Source organism: Taudactylus pleione, unplaced genomic scaffold (assembly GCF_031769625.1).
Source record: "Taudactylus pleione unplaced genomic scaffold, aTauple2 ptg000135l, whole genome shotgun sequence".
Classification (NCBI taxonomy): Eukaryota; Metazoa; Chordata; class Amphibia; order Anura; family Myobatrachidae; genus Taudactylus; species Taudactylus pleione.
In genome coordinates, this window is record NW_028284537.1 from 6587388 (window position 1) to 6606564 (window position 19177).

The following is a 19177-nucleotide window of genomic DNA, read 5'->3' on the forward strand; positions in this document are numbered from 1 at the left end:
TTAATACGCTGGAACCATCATTTCTAATGCGGAATTCCGCAGGACTATACAGAATCTATGATTGAGCTCTATCTGAGTAAGCTCCGGGACTCCAATTAAATTGCATCGCAATACATGTGCGAACTAAAAACTTTGAGTATCACACACATTTACTTTTTACTGGTATAGCCAGGTTTTTTAGGATACACCTCCTTTAGGTTTAACAGAAAGATTTTATTGTGATATAATTGATATATTTATTAATATTTTTCCATGGAATATTGCTATATGTGGGATGTTTAACTTTATGACTGGTCTTATTGCTGTTTTAAAGATATTAAATATATTATCTTAGTGATTTACTTTGAGTATGTGATTTTTCTCAGTTAGGTTTCTCAAATTTTTCTAATTAGCGCAGAAAAAATTCTAAATATCTGTGTTAGCCACACCACCAGTAAAAAATAAATATTTTTTTTTTGTGTGTGCGCGTTAGCCACATTTATCAGCAATGTAGGTGCGCAGGGGTGCTGTGCTGCCTGTGTCGTTTATCAAGAGGCTGCTGCCTCGTTCGTATGCTCTCACTCCCAAGTGCCAAAAAATAATTAATTAATCAATCAATCAATCAATGTGTTTTTTTTCTCTGTGTGCGTGTGTCCGCGTTAGCCATAGCATCACAAACGCCTCTACTGAGATTTGCATAAATATTTTCAAAGGTGAAAATAGAGGATATGGTTTAAAAAATGGAATACAGCAGCTAAAACTGTGTTCTCTGATTATAGTGTCCCTATTTCCTACACATGGCCCCTTTCAGTGAGTCAGAGGGGCAACTCCATGCAACCGTATTCCAGAGTGCAGCTGCTTCTCCTGTAGCCCAGGTCAGAAGATGTGTAGGGGTTGTGGTGATGATATGGACTAAAAATCTAGCTCACTTCCACTAAAGTGGACAATGAATCCCCAATCTAACGCAGCTGTAATTTATACACAACAAAGAATGGGATGACGATATAATGGGTGATGGTATAATCTGGGGTGATGTATACATCATCTTCTTCACACAATATTAATTTGTACCCGCTGGAATCCAATTACAGGTGCCTCTGTAATTTTTGCACGTAATTGACGGTAAAGGTCTTTCTTGTAGAATTTGTATTTCATTTTGATGGACATCATCTTTTCCACATTTTGGGGAAGTAGTCTCAGGCCAATCACTGACAAGGTTCCCGGCTGTGCTGAAAACTCTGGAAGGTGGACAGCTTAAGTAAAGCAAAGCCAGTTTTTTGTGTAAGGGCCTCCAAGGGGTATATTTATTTACTAAAGTTTCTAAATATGACAAGTGTTCATGTTGCCCATAGCAACCAATCAGATCCTGTCTATCATTTTGTAGAATGCAATAGAGAAATTATAACTACAATCTGATTGGTTGCTATGGGCAACATGAACACTTTTCATTTTTAGAAACTTTAGTAAAACTAAAATTACCCCCAAATTGCCTCTTGTCAGGGTTCAGCCTAGGATCGGCCTTTCTCACCTCTTTGCCAGCTTCCCCTGACTTCCTTGCGGTCAGACGTCTGGTGCAGTGATGGATGTGGGGCTGAGTATTCTGCCTTAGGTGCTTTTTGCGAACTTCCATGGTCGGCTGTGGGTGCTGGGGATCGGAGTTCCCATCATGGGCGCCGCCATGACAGATCCTCTCATGTGACAGTACTCCTAACCTATGGTAGCATGATTTCAATCAGCTGATGCTGTGCTCCAGTAATCTGCTACCCCTGGGTATAAATCCGCCTCCAGAACTCCAGGAAGATGCTGTTCAACTTCATTATTCCAAGTGCCTGTGTTACTCCCACTGTTGCTTTGTGCTAAATCCTTCAGCGTGTTGCTTCAGCCTACTCACAGTTTCCCAGTTTCCTGTATTAGCTTCCATGCTAAACCTTACTCTGAGACTTTAGCTTTCTCACAGTACTTCAGTGTTTCATGTCCCTTCCCTGTGTGTCTTTGTATATGTGCTGCTAATTCTATTGCAGCTTTCCTGTGGCTATTACCCTGTATCACTGAAGTGTCAGATTACCTACTGGTATTTATTAGCTCACAGCTGGACCCCCCAGCACATGTCTGTGTCAATCTGCTCTGTGTCTTGTCAGTGCAAATCTGCACTTGCAGTTAGCACTCTCCCAGTGTATGCCTATCTTCTCTATATGTCTTGTCTGTGCAATCTGCACCTGCATATATAATTATTCCCAGTATTTTGCCTTTGCCCAGTACCAGCATTTCTAGCTCTCCCAGTATTTTGCCTTTGCCCAGTACCAGCATTTCTAGCTCTCCCAGTATTTGGCCTTTGTCCAGTACCACATTTCTAGCATTCCCAATATATTCCTTGAGTCCACTCTACTCTTGTATGTGCAATCCCTAGTATATGTTGTGATTTCCTGCATATTTAGCAAACTCCAGTACCTGCCTGTGTCCACATCTCCCTGAGCTGCTGAGCTAGTCAGCTCCTGGATTTCTTAGTGATTCTTAGTACTTTCTCAGTAATCTCATGCAAGCCGGTGATCAGGATTTCTAATTGTGTTCCAGTGTATCTCCAGTGTTCTAGCAATAACTTAACGTAATATAGTTCCGGTCTTCTGCCATTCCCAGGTACCTGTCCAGAGGGCCGCGACCTGCTCACTTGGTGCAGCGGAAAACCAAATCCCAATTGGAGGGGTCACTGGAGAAAACCACCAAGTGACTTAGACTCCGCGCCTCTGGGCAGGTCTAGCCAAACCTGGGTTCAGCCGCAAATAGGAGACCTAGCCACAGTCACTCCGATAGTCACCTGAACCCCCCGGCTCACCGTCCTCCACAGAGGATCACTTTCACCGGATTGTGACAGTTTTAACAGCCTAATATGCAAGCCGCCGGGTTCCAGGTTGAAGCAGGTTTTCAGGATTTACTCTCTCGTGTGTCTGCACAGGAGACAGCTTTGCAATCCGTCAGACAGCAGCTGCAAGAACTCTCTAGTCAAATGACGGTTATTCATTCAGTTCTAGCTGCTTTGTCCCCAGACACAGCACAAGTTCCGCCAGTGAATTCTCCACAGTTTCTTTCCGAAGTTTCAATTACCCCTACAGATGAAAAATGTTCTGTGCAAGCTAGTGAACCTCTCAAGTGTCCTCTGGTTCGCCAATTTCCTGATATTCATGAACCTGAACCTTTCAAGAGTTTCTACTGGCTTCTAGAACAACTACAAAATCTCTGTCCCAAAATTTTTCAAGTTATTTCCAAGCTTTCTAGTGCTACTCCTGACTTGACTACCAGCTTTTCCAAGCAAACTAAAGTAAAGCATCAAAGTTACCTGCACCCTAAACTTACTGAGGCTGAACGTCAGCGACGCCGGGAACTGCATCTGTGTTTATATTGCGGTTATGACGATCACTTTCTTAAGGACTGTACTCTGCGCACACTGAGAAGTGGTGACAAGTGTGTGACTCCTAATGTCTGCAGTTTCAGTTCTCCCCATCATCCATCAGTGATTCCTGTTTCTTCAGTTACAGATAAGGAGGTGATGTCCACTAAGCAAAAGAAAGTTCAAGTTTTCGATTGGGGCCCTGCTACAAGATGCTTCAACCCTTGTCTAAGAAATATTGGGAGGATATTTCAACCTTCTAAAGTCAGGGACACTACTCATTCCACTTCTACTGGTCATGGCCCGGATTCCATTTCCATCAGTCCCAGCCCGGATTCTGCCTGTTCCGGTCCCAGTCCGGACTCTGCTTTTCCCAATACGGGACTCCACTCAGTAGCCCCAGGAGGGGTCTCAACTTCCTTACCCCAGCAGGGGGTCCCAAGTCTCGCACCCCAGCAGGAGGTCTCAAGTTTCGCACCCAGCAGGGGGTCTCAAGTCTCGCACCCCAAGAGGGGGTCTCAAGTTCCACGCCCCAGAAGGGGGCCTTCGTTTCAAGTTTCATGCCCCAGGAGGGGGTTTCAAATCTCTCACCCCAGAAGGGGGTTACAAGTGTTGTACCCCAAGAGGGGGCTTTCATTTCAAGTTTCATGCCCCAAGGAGGGGTCTTCGTTTCGAGTTTTATGCCCCAGGAGGGAGCCTTCGTTTCGAGTTACACGCCTCAAGAGGAGGCTTTCGTTTTGAGTTTCACGCCCCAGGAGAGGGCCTTCATTTTGAGTTTCATGCCTCAAGGGGAGGCCTTCGTTTTGAGTGTTATGCCCCAGGAGCGGACCGTAATTTCAAGTGTTACTCCCCAAGAAAGGGTCTCAAGTTCCATACCTCAAGAGGGGGTTCTGAGCCACTCATCCCAGGAGGAAGTCTGTGTTCTTGCATCCCAAAAGGGGGTTTCATATTGCGTACCCTGAAAGGAAAAGCCAAGTCAGCTTCCCCAGAAGGGGGTTTTAGGTCCCATACCCCAACAGGGAGTGTCAAGTTCTGTACTCCAGGAGGGGGCCTTGAGTCTCTCACCCCAAAAGAAGGTTTCAAATCTTGTTTCCCAGGAAGGGGCCTCAAATGCTATCCCCCAGGAGGGTGTTTCTAGTGTTATACCCCAAGAAGGGATTTCAAGTGTCACGCCCCAAGAAGAAATCCTCATTTCAAGTTCTTTACCCCAGGAGGGGGTTTCAAGCCTCTTACCCAGAGAGAGGGTTCCTAGTGTCCTTCCCCTAGAGGGGACTTTAAGTGTCTCACCCCAGGATGGGGTTCCCAGTGTAATACCCCAGGAGGGGATTTCCAGTGTTACGTTTCAAGAGAAAGTTCTTGTTTCAAGTTCTTCACCCCAGGACAAGGGTCCAAGTATCCTACCCCAGGATGGGGTTTCCAGTGTTATACCCCAGGAGGGGATTTCAAGTGTTACGTTTCAAGAGAAAGTCCTTATTTCAAGTTCTTCACCCCAGGAGGGGGTTTCAAGCTTCGCACCCCAAGAGGGGGTTTCAGTTTCCTCACCCCAGGAGGGGATTTCAAGTGTCTCACCCCAGGATGGGGTTCCCAGTGTTGTGCCCCAAGGGGGAATTTCAAGTGTTATTCTCCAAGATGGGACCTCAAGTGTCTCACCCCAGGATGGGTTCCAAGTGTTATACCTCAAGATGGGATTCCCAGTGTTATACCCCAGGAGGGGAATTCAAGTGTCTTACCCCAGGATGGGGTTCCCAGTGTAATGCCCCAAGATGGGGTTCGTGGTGTGATTCCCCTGGAGGGGTCTTCAAGTGTCTCACCCCAGGATGGGATTCCTAGTGCCATCCCCCAGGGGGGGATTTCGAGTATTACATTTCCGAAAAAGAGTTCAAGTGTCTTACCCCAGGAGGGGGTCTCAAGTCTTGTACCCCAAGAACAAGGGTTTCCAAGTGTTACTCCCCAAGATGGGGGTTCAAGCATCATACCTCCAGAGGAGGTTTCTAGTTATGTACCCTGGCAGGGGGTATCAAGTCTCATAGTCCAGGAGAAAGTCTCAAGTTTTACATCTCAAAAAGGGATTTCAAAATCTGTATCCCAAGGAAAGATCTCCGGTTCTTTACTCAAGGAAGAATCTTCCAGTGTTGTGTCAAAGTCAAATGCTTTAGTGCCCAATCCGTTAAGAGGCTCACAAGATGATGCTACCACTACATTTAAAGGTATACCTCAGGATCCATCTGATGTTTCAAAGTCCTTTTTTTTTTATGGAGATATAACGCAGTATTATGCTTTGGTGGATCATTTCATCGCTATTATGAAATCCTCTCCATGGTCTGAAATCAAGCCTACTAATGTAGTAAAATTTATAATTTCATCTTTCTGAGGTAAAGCTTGGGACTGGGTTGAGCCTATTTATGATTCAAAGGATCCGATGCTGTCAGATTTAGTAGCCTTTTCTGCGGCAGTCATTAAAGAATTTGGTCCAACTTATCCTTACAGTTCTCTCGAGGATCCTCATCTCAACAAAGTCTCCAGTTCTGGGGTACCACCCTCTGCTATTAAGCTCAGATGCATTTCTTTGAGTCCTTCTCAAAAAGATCCAGTACAAAAACAACCTGTCCAGAAGGATAAGACTCAAGGAGGCATAAGGATGATGAATTATAACACAGATTCTGACTATGATCCTGAGTACGATGAAAAAACTATTTCGGTAGTTCACATGAAAAAACTTTGCAACTTAAGTCTTCTTCTTCTTCAAATGGTTCGAAAAAGTCTCGGAAAAAGAAGAAGAATCGATGACTTCCTGGTGACCAACCTTTCTTGGACCAAGTTGACTATTTCTTCCAATTATTAGTCTCAGAATCCATCTGGTATTGGGAACCTTGTTCTTCTAAATTTTCCAGTTCTTATTGTATCTTCAATCAAGATTTTCGAGTTTGCTGTGTTTTTCAAATATATATATATTTTTTTTGTGTCTTTCTGAGGAGCTCCAGTTGAGCCTTTATGGGTGTTCGGTGCCCACCCTAAAAGGAGGGGGTACTGTCAGGGTTCAGCCTAGGATCGGCCTTTCTCACCTCCTTGCCGGCTTCCCCTGACTTCCTTGCGGTCAGACGTCTGGTGCAGTGATGGATGTGGGGCTGAGTATTCTGCCTTAGGTGCTTTTTGCGAACTTCCATGGTCGGCTGTGGGTGCTGGGGATCGGAGTTCCCATCATGGGCGCCGCCATGACAGTTCCTCTCATGTGACAGTACTCCAAACCTATGGTAGCATGATTTCAGTCAGCTGATGCTGTGCTCCAGTAATCTGCTACCCCTGGGTATAAATCCGCCTCCAGAACTCCAGGAAGATGCTGTTCAACTTCGTTATTCCAAGTGCCTGTGTTACTCCCACTGTTGCTTTGTACTAAATCCTTCAGTGTGTTGCTTCAGCCTGCTCACAGTTTCCCAGTTTCCTGTATTAGCTTCCATGCTAAACCTTACTCTGAGACTTTAGCTTTCGCACAGTACTTCAGTGTTTCATGTCCCTTCCCTGCGTGTCTTTGTATATGTGCTGCTAATTCTATTGCAGCTTTCCTGTGGCTATTACCCTGTATCACTGAAGTGTCAGATTACCTACTGGTATTAATTAGCTCACAGCTGGACCCCCCAGCACATGTCTGTGTCAATCTGCTCTGTGTCTTGTCAGTGCAAGTCTGCACTTGCAGTTAGCACTCTCCCAGTGTATGCCTATCTTCTCTATATGTCTTGTCTGTGCAATCTGCACCTGCATATATAATTATTCCCAGTATTTTGCCTTTGCCCAGTACCAGCATTTCTAGCTCTCCCAGTATTTTGCTTTTGCCCAGTACCAGCATTTCTAGCTCTCCCAGTATTTGGCCTTTGTCCAGTACCACATTTCTAGCATTCCCAATATATTCCTTGAGTCCACTCTACTCTTGTATGTGCAATCCCTAGTATATGTTGTGATTTCCTGCATATTTAGCAAACTCCAGTACATGCCTGTGTCCACATCTCCCTGAGCTGCTGAGCTAGTCAGCTCCTGGATTTCTTAGTGATTCTTAGTACTTTCTCAGTAATCTCATGCAAGCCGGTGATCAGGATTTCTAATTGTGTTCCAGTGTATCTCCAGTGTTCTAGCAATAACTTAACGTAATATAGTTCCGGTCTTCAGCCATTCCCAGGTACCTGTCCAGAGGGCCGTGACCTGCTCACTTGGTACAGCGGAAAACCAAATCCCAATTGGAGGGGTCACTGGAGAAAACCACCAAGTGAGTTAGACTCCGCGCCTCTGGGCAGGTCTAGCCAAACCTGGGTTCGGCCGCAAATAGGAGACCTAGCCACAGTCACTCCGATAGTCACCTGAACCCCCGACTCACCGTCCTCCACAGAGGATCACTTTCACCGGATTGTGACACCTTTTTTTCCTGCCAGTAGTTATTTACACGTATCTCTTTCTCTTCAGATCTGTGTCTGTTGGGAAGAAAAAACAATGTCTTCATCCCTTCTGGGATGACAATCACTCCCAGCAAGCAGGCATGGCGCTCAAGAATTCCCATTAAAGACACAACATAAAACTTACACTGAAATGTTGCATTTAATGCTCTGTTTTGTTTGTTCACATATCTAAGTAATATGGTTAAGTGGACAGTGGGTAGTTTGAAGGCCACTAACTAACTTTGTTTTTTTTACGGTCCCTCTACAGGTTGGGAAATGCCTTTACTTCTGCTAATCCAAAGGATTATTTAAGTCAAATGTTTTTGGAAAGCACTCTTCCTGGACCCCTCCTGGGATGAAAATCCACTCCTAGCCACAGAAGCAGGCGCAGGATTCTCAAGAAAGACACAACATAAGGCCTTAATCAGGAGTAGCCAACATCGGTCCTCGAGAGCTACTAACAGTTCATTTTTTCCAGGCCACCTAGCTGGTGCACAGGTGTATTCATTACTCACCAAAACATTTGGAAAGATCCACAGGCGGAGTTAATTATTACAGTTATTATTCTGTGAGGATATCTGGAAAACATGCACTGTTGGTAGCTCTCAGGGTTGGCTACCCCTGCCTTATATCATAGATCTTATGCTTGAGGCCACTAACTAACTGTTTTTTTTTATGTCCCTGTACAGGTTGGAAAATGCTTTTTCATGTGGAAAGCATGACTAGAAGTCTTCCTGGTCCCCTTCTGGGATGAGAAAATCCACTCCCAGCAGCTGCAGCAGCCATGCTCAAGGATTATTCTGTGGCAAGGACTGATGTGAATGTATAAAAAAAATTTGTAAATGCCTCTTCCCCTCCCCTTCTCCCTCATAAATTTTTTTTGGAATCAAAAAATGAAATTAAATTTGCTACCAATCAAGCCTTCCTGACCCTGCCCTGCCTTCAACTACATACATCCCTCAGGCCTCTCTTGAATAATAAAAGCGTTTCCTGATGTGCCATGTTTGAAGTTGAACTGCCATTTGTTTGTGCCACCCACTGCTGCCGCTTACCTTAGTCAGCCAGCTAGCCTGGTGGAAATTTTGGGCCTAAACTAGATGAAAACAATATAGTGAGCTGTGAGGTGGTCAACATTGACTGGAGACGAGTGGAAATAAATGTTAATGAGATTAATAATACTGTAGGAACAAAGAAATGCCAATTTTATGTAATTTTAGCTGTTTTTATGATTTTTTAAGAAATAATCCAGAACCAAAACCGAAAAACTTTGTTTATGTTTACATTTTTGCACCTTGCGCACGTGTTAGGTATCCATGGTGACTGGTATCTCTACAGAATGCCCTTCAGTGAGCTATGACGTCTCTCACAGTTGTGGCCAGTTATCTGATTTTAGCTCAGCCGGTACTTAAGCGCTATGACGATGTGAGCTTGCATGTGTCTTTCTGCCTTGTACGGCTTACACGGAGTCTGTATCCAGCGCTCCCATATGCATTGACCAGGTAAGCTGTTCCCTGCGGGTTGTGCACTCGTGCACTTGATTTTGACATTGTCTGCTCTTTTTTAGATGACATTTTGTATAGCCACTTAACCTATTGCCGCTATCTGAGTGTATGATTGCGTTTCTCACTCATTTACACATTACCTGTTTTTGACTTTCTCACCCTAGTCTCCATTTAACACCTACATCAGCCAGTATGGCATGGCATGTCTGTTGTAGTCACTCCGCTTGTCATTACAAGCCCATATTTACCACATGTTGTTTATATATCGACTTTCTTTATACGTTTATATGTGGATTTCATATGACACTTTAATTAGCCAATATATTATTTGTCTCCATTTATTGCAGCCACTCTGCCTGTGATTATTCACCTACATTCACCTTTTGGAGTATATATGACGTCTATTTTGCTTTTTCGTTGTGCTTCATTTGCATATGTTTAGCTTGTCGTACTTTTTCTGCTTTCCTTGTCCCTTGTGTGTAATTACAATGGAGCCTGTTAGACTTCGTCATGATATTGTTTTCATTTTATTTTGAGATGCTTTGTTTCATTTTTTAAGCATTAATCACGCCTGTCTTGAGAAAGGTTCTCTAGTAGAACCGAAACGTCGACGCTTAAAGTGGCGGATTACAAATGATGCCATACATGGTGAATTAATAATATGCTTTATTCTAAATAAATGTCGGTTGTTTAAACCTAAGTGGTGAGTGCTTCTTTCCCAAAAACTTTGGATCCATCGATGCTATATTAAGGATCATTGATCTTGGTAAGCACCCCGAAGTTGTCTTCATGTGATGTGAGTGCAGGATTGTTGTTGTTTGTCTGTTTTATGTGAATACTTTAGTTTTAAAAAATTTTGTAATGTGTCCTATTTTTTTATATGCTTCTGTGTATACTTTTGCTGTAATTTTTATAAATATACCCCACTATTTTTTCTAAAAACATATGAGAATATTTCTTTTATGTATATATATCTCTAAAAGGAGAAGTTTTTCATAACAAATCCCTTGATATATTAAATGTATTTTGAAACTATAACAGACACATTATTGTGGGTGTATATTTTTTGGAAAAACACTAAAGCACTGAACACTGAGAACTTGGATCATACTTACCAGCTTAATATCCACCTATTAAGGAGCTATTTGCTACCCACACAAAAGGGATACCTGTTGTGGGAAGGCAATCGGGAAGCCGACTGCCTAAATACCGGCAGCCGGCTTCCCGACTGTCTTATCCGGGCAAGGGTGAAATGCCGGGTGTCTAGATGTAGACGCCCACATTTCCCCGATGCCGGGAGACCGGCGCCCGGCATCACGATCGTAGTGATGCCGGGCGCCGCGGGCGGACAGCCGCGGGGGGGAGGGTTTGGTTTAGGGCTCCCGGGGTGGACTTAGGGTTAGGCACCCCCCCGGGAGGGTTAGGGTTAGGCTAGGGGGAGGGAGGGTTAGGGTTAGGCACCCCCGGCGGGGACTTAGGGTTAGGCACCCCCCCGGGGGACTTAGGTTTAGGCAGCGGGGAAGGGAGTAGTTAGGGTTAGGCACTTAGAGGGGGGATTAGGGTTAGGCACTTGGGGGGTAAGTTAGGGTTAGGCACCCCTAAGGAGGGTTAGGGGGGTTAGGTTAGTGGATACTTACCTATCCACGATCGGGATTTCTAGCGCTGTCGGGCTTCCGCTGCGTCGCACTCTGCTCCTGTCGTGCTGCCGCTGACGGGAATCGAACCGCCGGCCACGCGGCCGGCGGTATTTCATACCAATTCCCTGTTGTGTGTCTACCCTGAATTAAACTATTAGGTGCCTATTCCTCTCTCCCATCTTTGTTGATATATATATATATATATATATCTCAACATAGAGGAAAGGAAAGAGGAAACACCTTCTGTATCAGAGTCTGGATAAAACACACACCTAGCTATCTTTTTTTTTTTTACCTAACTTTATCAGCAGCTGAACAATGATGACATCTGCGTGTATAATAAACAGAAATAAGACTAGTGGTTGCAATATCAAAATGACGCATGTCTACAACATACTTGCCAAATCTCCACGAAGGTGCGGGAGTCTCCCGACTTTTCACATAGTCTCCTGCACCCCTGGAAGAGTGGCCGGATCTACCATATTAATAGTGAAGTGGGCAGGATGGGGAGATAATTGCTGGGAATCGTGGGTCTGTAAGGAGAGGGCGGGGCTACAGTAAGATATACAGGCCTACTCTCCTGAAATTTCTGAGAGGCTCCCGAGGTTGCACTTCCGGGCACACAGAAGAGTGGGCAAGACTCCTGGAAGCCACTTGCCCGTGGGTGCCCACTTACCTAGTGAAGTAGACAGTCCAGGCGGCTGATGATGTGATTTGTGCTGAATCGCATCATCGTGGCCCTGCCCAATGCTGCTAATTGTGACATTGTGTAGTGGGGGACCCAGCCACAATGGCGCTGCCCACTTTGCCACACCATGCCCCCCATAGAGTCAGCCTAGCTGCCCCCTCCCGGAAAGTAAGCAGTAAGGACGTTGTTTGTAAAATTATGGGGTCTATTTACTAAGCCTTGGATTGAGATAAAGTGAACGAAGATAAAGTACCAGCCAATTAGCTCCTACCTGTCATATTTCAAACACAGCCTGTGACATGGCAGTTAGGAGCTGATTGGATGGTACTTGATCTCCGTTCACTTTAACTCCATCCAAGGCTTAGTAAATAGACCCCTATGAGTACTGTAGATACTGACCAGTACGGAAATGTTTACTGTATATTTTTGTCAGTAGCCAAATCTCTTCTGTGTGTTTGGCTGTTTGCAAATTCACCACTGAAGCTGACTACTGATTATTTAATTGATTGTGCATAATTAATCCCTGTTTTTGTTCATAAAAATAAATATAAAAATACAGGTAATTCAGGCACAGATACATTTCTCCATCTTCTGGTGACCTCAATCCTTCTCTGACTTGTGTCACTGGTATTCTCTTCCTTAATCACTTCAACTAAGTTCCACACAGATGTGTAACTTTGTACTGTACATACCCCCTGCAGGTCCCCCAGAGTCTGGAATCCCGTGGCTTTTGAAGTTAGTGCTTTTTTTAATGAAAAAAAAGGAGCCAATATTTACATTAAAGATGCCGGTACTCCAAGTCGGCCCAAACCTAAACTATTTTGGTATGTGAATATAGATTTTGGCGCCCCTTAGTGAAAACAACAATATTATACACATGTAAAGTTAAAGCACATTGGAGTCTATATATCAAAGTGTTTTTTTCATAAAATTATGCAGAAACTACTACTCGTAGTTGTGGTCGCTGAAATGGGATTGAAATACCAGCGGCTCATCCCGAAAGTGACAGGCCGATAGGTGAAGATCCCGATGCCCGGTGGTAAGTATGCTAACTCCCCCCTTTCCCCCATAACCCTCCCTTAGGGGTGCCTAACCCTAACCTCTCCTCTAGTGCCTAACCCTAACCCCACTCCATGGATGCTTAAACTTAACCCCCCTCCCCGCACCCTAAACCTAACCCTTCCAGAGGATATCTAACCCTAACCTGCCCCCCAGTGCCTAACCCTAACCCCCCCTTCCCCTAGCCTAACCCTATCCTTCCCTGGGGGGGTACCTAACCCTGTCCCCCTGGGGGTCCCAAAACCTAACCCCCCATCCTCAGTGTGTATACTTACCCGGCAGAGAGGGTCGGGATTAACATAGGTGTCAGTATTTTTGATGCCTATATTAAATCCCTTGCCGGGGTTATGCTGTCGGGATTGAGACAGTCGGTCTCATAACTACATCCCGTGGTCGCTCATTCAAGCAGAGGATTGCTAAGTCTTCCATTAATACAGACATCAGGAAACTCTTACAAATCCATATAAGCTGCAGACTGGGGCTTTAATTTGTCCTCAGTTTGCACGTGCGCCTATGGCGCGCTCGTATAGAGTAGTGACCAAGCCCCACGGGGGCATGTTAGGTGTTACGCGGGCGTGGTCTCAGGACATGCCCCAATCTAAGAATGCCGGCTGAGCAGAGTGCTGGAGGGAGGAGCTGCTTGGCCAGCCATTCTCACAGCCGGACTGTGGACCGTCTACCCATTAACCTTCAATGTGTGCTGGAAGGGCTGTGGCATGAGAGGCCCATGCTTCCATATTTGGTTGGATTGCCCGCTCATTTCACAATTGTGGCATGCGCTCCTTGGTCTTTACTCTGTGCTGTGCAGAGTACCAGTGAGCATGTAACAGTGAGTACGGCTGTACCTACTATACTTCAATAAACCAACACCACTGGTTCAGTAACTGGGCTGGTCACAGTATGAATCATCCGCTGGTGTGTGCCTACATAACTCTGCTATTTCAACAGCTGCGCACACATCTTTTCCAACAGTTTCGCCTCAGCATTAGGCATAATACAAATGTTCTCCTTAAAATATGGGCTGAGTATGGGATCCCGATGGTCAGGATATCGACGGTCAGAATACAGACAGCGGCATCCCGACGGTCAAAATACAGACAGATTTAGATAAGTATTATAACCATACCCTAACCCTCCCCCTAACCCACCTCTCCCGCAGCCTAATCCATCCTACCCCTCCCCCATGCTGACTACATCCTGGAATATATTTGTACCCAGTGTGCTGTGTTGCAGGTTCTTTAAAATTCTTATTTAAAGTCCTGTCACTGCTTAAAATTACCGTACGTTATTTGATGGTCACCAATCATGTGATGTGTATTGTTTTGACCTATTGAAGCGATACAAATGGCTTACCTAAACAATCTGTATGCTCCTGTTTATAATAAATGCTTATTGATTGTTGCCAGTAAAACTCTATATGCTAACCACCAGTACTCTTAAAAGGAAGTAGTATTTAATTAGTATTTTGTTAAAAAAAAAATATATTAAACAACTTAGCATTTCAAATAAAAATGAGTCAATAATTAATTGAACTACAGCATTTCATATGCATAATGAGAGCTTAAGAAGAACATTCAAAGAAAATTAGTTTTAGGTCTATTTATCACCACTAAAAAAAATTCTGATATCTGGTAAAAAAAAAATTTTTTGCCGGAAATGGTCTCCTCCCTTGTGGTGGCCATCAGCAATCAATGGTATGCAACCATCAATTTATTTTTTCCAACAAGATGGTGATGATTTTTGCCATTCAGTTGTGATGTTTGCCATAGTTCCCCACTCCTTTTTAATGTGATTTATTCCCGATGTTAAATTGCAGCTGTAGAAGGAGGATATTGCAACAATAAAAAAAATATCTTTCCTATTGCCACCTTTTGATAAATATAGACATTAGAGGCCTGATTCTGAAGCAGCGGCGATGTCGGAAGTATTGGAGCGATTTTTTTTTTTCATGTATCTATGACACACTGCGCATGTATCCAAGGGATGGGTACAGGATCCCTGTGGACGAGATGCCAGTGGTCACAATACTGACAGCTGCATCCCGACTTTCAGATTCCCGACCCATCTAGGTAAATACCCTAACCCTCCCCTCCCCTCCGCTGCCTAACAACTAACCCTCCCCACTGCAGCCTAACCCTAACACTTCTCCCCAGCAAAGGTCACAAAATCTCCCAGCACACAACCTCCAGTTAATAGAAAAAAGTACAAAAAGTCTACTGATGGCTAAACATATAAAAATTACTGACTAAAATTTATAATGTTAATATTTATTAATAATATAAATAAAACAGGATATGTAGTCTGTAATCACATCATTAATTCATCTCATGCAGGTTGAGTCTCCCATATCTAAAATGCTTGGGACCAGGGGTATTTTGGATAACGGAATATTCCGCATTTTGGAATATTTGCATATTATAATGAAATATCTTGGGAATAGGACCCAGATACACACACATAATGCATTTATGTATTATATACACCTTATACACACAGCCTGCAGGTCATTTTATACAATATTTTCAATAATTTTGTGGCTTAAGCAAGGTTTGTGTACAGAAATGAAATTCATTTATGTTTCATATACAACTTATGCACACAGCCTGAAGGCAGGGCTGGTGCAAGGTTTCTTGGCACCCTAGGCATTTCTTCAGCCTTACGCCCCCACCCCCATCCTCGATAGCTACACAAGCTCTTATACAGTGCCCCAGTAGTGCCGGCAGTAGTGGTCCCCCCTATGCAGTGCCCCCAGTAGTCCCCCACCTATGCAGTGCCCTTTATATAGTGCCCCCAGTAGTAACCCTCCCTTTGCAGTGCCCCCAGTAGTGGTCCCCCTGATGCAGTGCTCCTAGTAGTAGTCCCCCCCCAGCAGTGCCCCCATTAGTAATCCCTCCAGTAGCAGCCCTCCCCCAGCAGTGCCTCTAGTAGTAGTCCACTCAGCAGTAATGCCTCCCTATGCAGTTCCCCCAGTAGTGGTCTCACCAGTGCAGTGCCCCCAGTAGTAGTAGTCCTCCCAGCAGTGCCCCCAGTAGCAGTCCCCCCCGCAGTGCCCCTAGTAGTAGCCCCCCCAGCAATAATACCCCCATATAGTGCCCCCAGTAGTAGTCCCCCCAGCAGTGCCCCCAGTTGCAGTCCTACCCAGCAGTACCCCTAGTAGGAATCCCCCTCTATGCAGTGTCCCCCAGTAGTGGTCCCACCAGCAGCGCCCCCAGTAGTACCCCCAGCAGTGCCCCTAGCAGTAGTCCCCCCACAGCAGTGCCCTTAGTAGTAGTAGTCCCCCTCACAGCAGTGCCCTTAGTAGTAGTAGTCCCCCCCCAGCACTGCCGTTAGTAGTAGTAGTCCCCTCCCAGCAGTGCCCTTGGTAGTAGTAGTCCCCCCTCAGCAGTGCCCTTAGTAGTAGTAGTCCCCCCCAGCAGTGCCCTTAGTAGTAGTATTAGTAGCCCCCCCCCTCCCCAGCCAGACACACACAAGCACGCACAAAGTGATACTTTGTGCGAAGATACTTACCTTTATCCCCGCTCCGGCATGTTCCTGTAGGATAGGAACCGTATCCAAAAGTCTGATCCTGCTTAAGGTGCCAATGCTCTAGGTGTATTAAAGAGGGTTAATAAGCTGCGCTCTGTGAGTGGTGAGCAGCTCGTTAAAGGTAAAAGTGTGTATTACGGGTACAGCCTAATGGGCTGGTACCAAGCGCTGTAAATGGGTGTTGCTATATAGGGTAATGTGCATGCAAGTAGAAAAATAGAATAAAGTAATCTATTCTTAATAGATTAAGCACTTTATTCTATTTTTCTACTTGCATACACATTATCTTATATAGCAACACCCATTTACAGCACTTGGTCCCAGCCCATTAGGCTGTACCCATTATATGCTCTAGGTGTTATCCAGATCCAATTCAATCAGTGAATAATTAGCTAGATATTCCAAGCACCACAGAGGGTGCAAGGGGAAAAAAAATTTTGGTTCACACCTGATAAGTGTGTGAGTGGTTACCTTGAACTTCAACCGTCTGCAGTGGTGTAAAAGGTTTGCATATGTGCTGGTGACCGGTACCTGTGGAATTGGTCCATGGCCCGCAGTGATCCTCCCTCATACGCATTTCACCTCCTAGACTACATATTCTGTTATATCTATATTATTAATAAATATTAACTGTGGCTGGAGGCAGGCCACACGGGGTTAATGGCTGCCACAGCACTGAAGGGGTTAACCCCCATGCTGTGCCGCCATTTTTAAAAGGACAAAAGGCGCCAGGCGCCTATTGTAAATGTATACTCTGCGCTACGCGCTGAGTGTTGATAAGTGTGTTTTTAATGTTTTACATGTTGCGCCCTGCACCCGCTGCACTGGGGGAGTGTAGGTAGAATGTGTCATAGCCGCTGCGGGACAGGGAGAGCCAGCTCCCACTGCGACCAGCACTGAAATAGTTAAAGTGGACAGTTTAAAAGCACACTGCACATGGTTCATAGTAAACTGTATTAAAGTATATATGTATTGCTGTAATGCACTGTAGCTGATCTGCAATGCATTAGTGCATGAAGCAACGTATATTTAATAGGCTATGCACTATATGGTTTAAATGTATGTTTTGTAGAGAAAATGCACTTCTTGAATATATGCCTGAATATGACATGACCAGCATCTGTGGTTGCAGAAACAAGATGCTAATTGTCATTCCCTTAGCAGGAGGTCTGATGAAGAGGCTTGACTGGAAGTTCTCTGTGTAAAGGTGTGACTAGTGTCATATAGTCAAACCCTTCATGTACAGAAGTTCCTTTGAAAAGACAATCTGTTTTTAAGAACCTTATGGATGTCACTGAATGTGTTAAGGTTGGAAATGCCAAACTGATTGATAAGGATGAATGTCATTTACCATTTCCTGTGAAATGTTATATCAACATTTTAGGAGACAGTATAATGTATGATAAATCAGTTTGTGTTTAAAGTTTGGGTGGTGGATTAGGAAGGAAAATATTGAGTGACTCCTTTGAAATATAATATGTTGTTAATTTATATTTTGTGAGCTAGAATGATTGGCTAGAAGGAACACAGGGTGGATTTGCCCCCCTGTGATGTTGTGTGTAAGAATGACATAAAAAGAGGGACTGTGAGCCCTGTATTTTGTACAACTCTGTAACTTCTTTGAGGAGAAGAATGGCTGCTTGATTTTCTGTGTGATATTCCCCTTCAGACGGAAGGGAGGGTCTTCTTTAAGACTTTCAGCAATAAACATCTTGCCTGACTTCAATTGTATCAATCCTGCGACCAAAAGAATTGCGCCAAACGCTATTCCGTTCTCCGGCTGTTCTGGGTAAGAGCTCCGCGTCTCCAAGTTCAAGCCCTCTGCCAAGCTACCGTGCAGACCTGGTCCATTGAGAGGGATCAGGTGGGAACAGCCGCCACCAAACAGGAGGTGTGTCAGCAGCTAATCAAACGCATACGCAGCAAAAGCGGTTCCAGGTGCCGAGGCAGGAGCCTAGGTGTACTTAAAAAGCGGTTCCAAACGCCGATGGTAGAGTTTGGTGGTGGCAGCATCGTTACACGCCCACGCGCAGTGGGCGGAGTCAGTGACAGGCGGTCACTGACGGTGAGTGGGAATCCAAAAGTGTTAATCCGTGACCAGAGCCGGCCTAGGCGAAAGGCGTCCGGTCACATTAACATTTTAAATTTAACTCAGTCATTTTTATATGTTTAATCATCAGCAGACGTTTTATACTTTTTATTTATTAACTGGAGGGTGTGCGCTGGGAGATTTTGTGACATTTTCTGTATTCAATTTAAGGTTGGAAGACCCCTGACCCCTTCCCAATAGTAGCCTCCTCCACTGCAGCCTAACCCTCCCCCCTGCAGTCTAACCATAACCCTTCCTCCTCGCAGCCTAACCCTCCCCCCTGCAGCCTAACCCTCCCCCTGCTGCAGCCTATCCCTAACCCTCCCCCCACCAGCCTAACCGCCCCCCACAGCCTATCCCTCCCACCCGCAGCCTAACGTGCAGCATAACCCTCCCCTTAGTTCCAAACCCTAACCCTCCCCCCTAACCCTAATACTTACCGTTGGGATGCAGGTGTTCAGAATTCTGGAGCCGGGAATCGGACTGCTGTCGGGATTCCAGCGCCGGTATTCTGAGCACCGGCATCTCGACCGGCGGGATGGTAACTGCATCCTATATGCAGATAGCATGCAGACAGACTCGGAGTTGCGACTGAGGCGCTAGGGAGACGCACGGTCTCAGAAATGGTTGAAATTTTATTGGGTGATCCTGGCCAGTAACAGGGAGGTGTCTTAGTGGGCGCACGGAGATGGGAGTATTATGGGCGTGTCGGGAGCAAGTCAAAGATAGTGGATGCACACAGAGATGCAGAATAGTTCACACAAGAGGCCATATTCAATTACAGACATTGTGCTGGTGCAAGTTTCTATGGTGTGACTAAAAACAGCGATATTTCATCGTATACGGACACTGCAAGTGGGTGACTCAGGCCTTGCACATTCAGACGCACGGATGT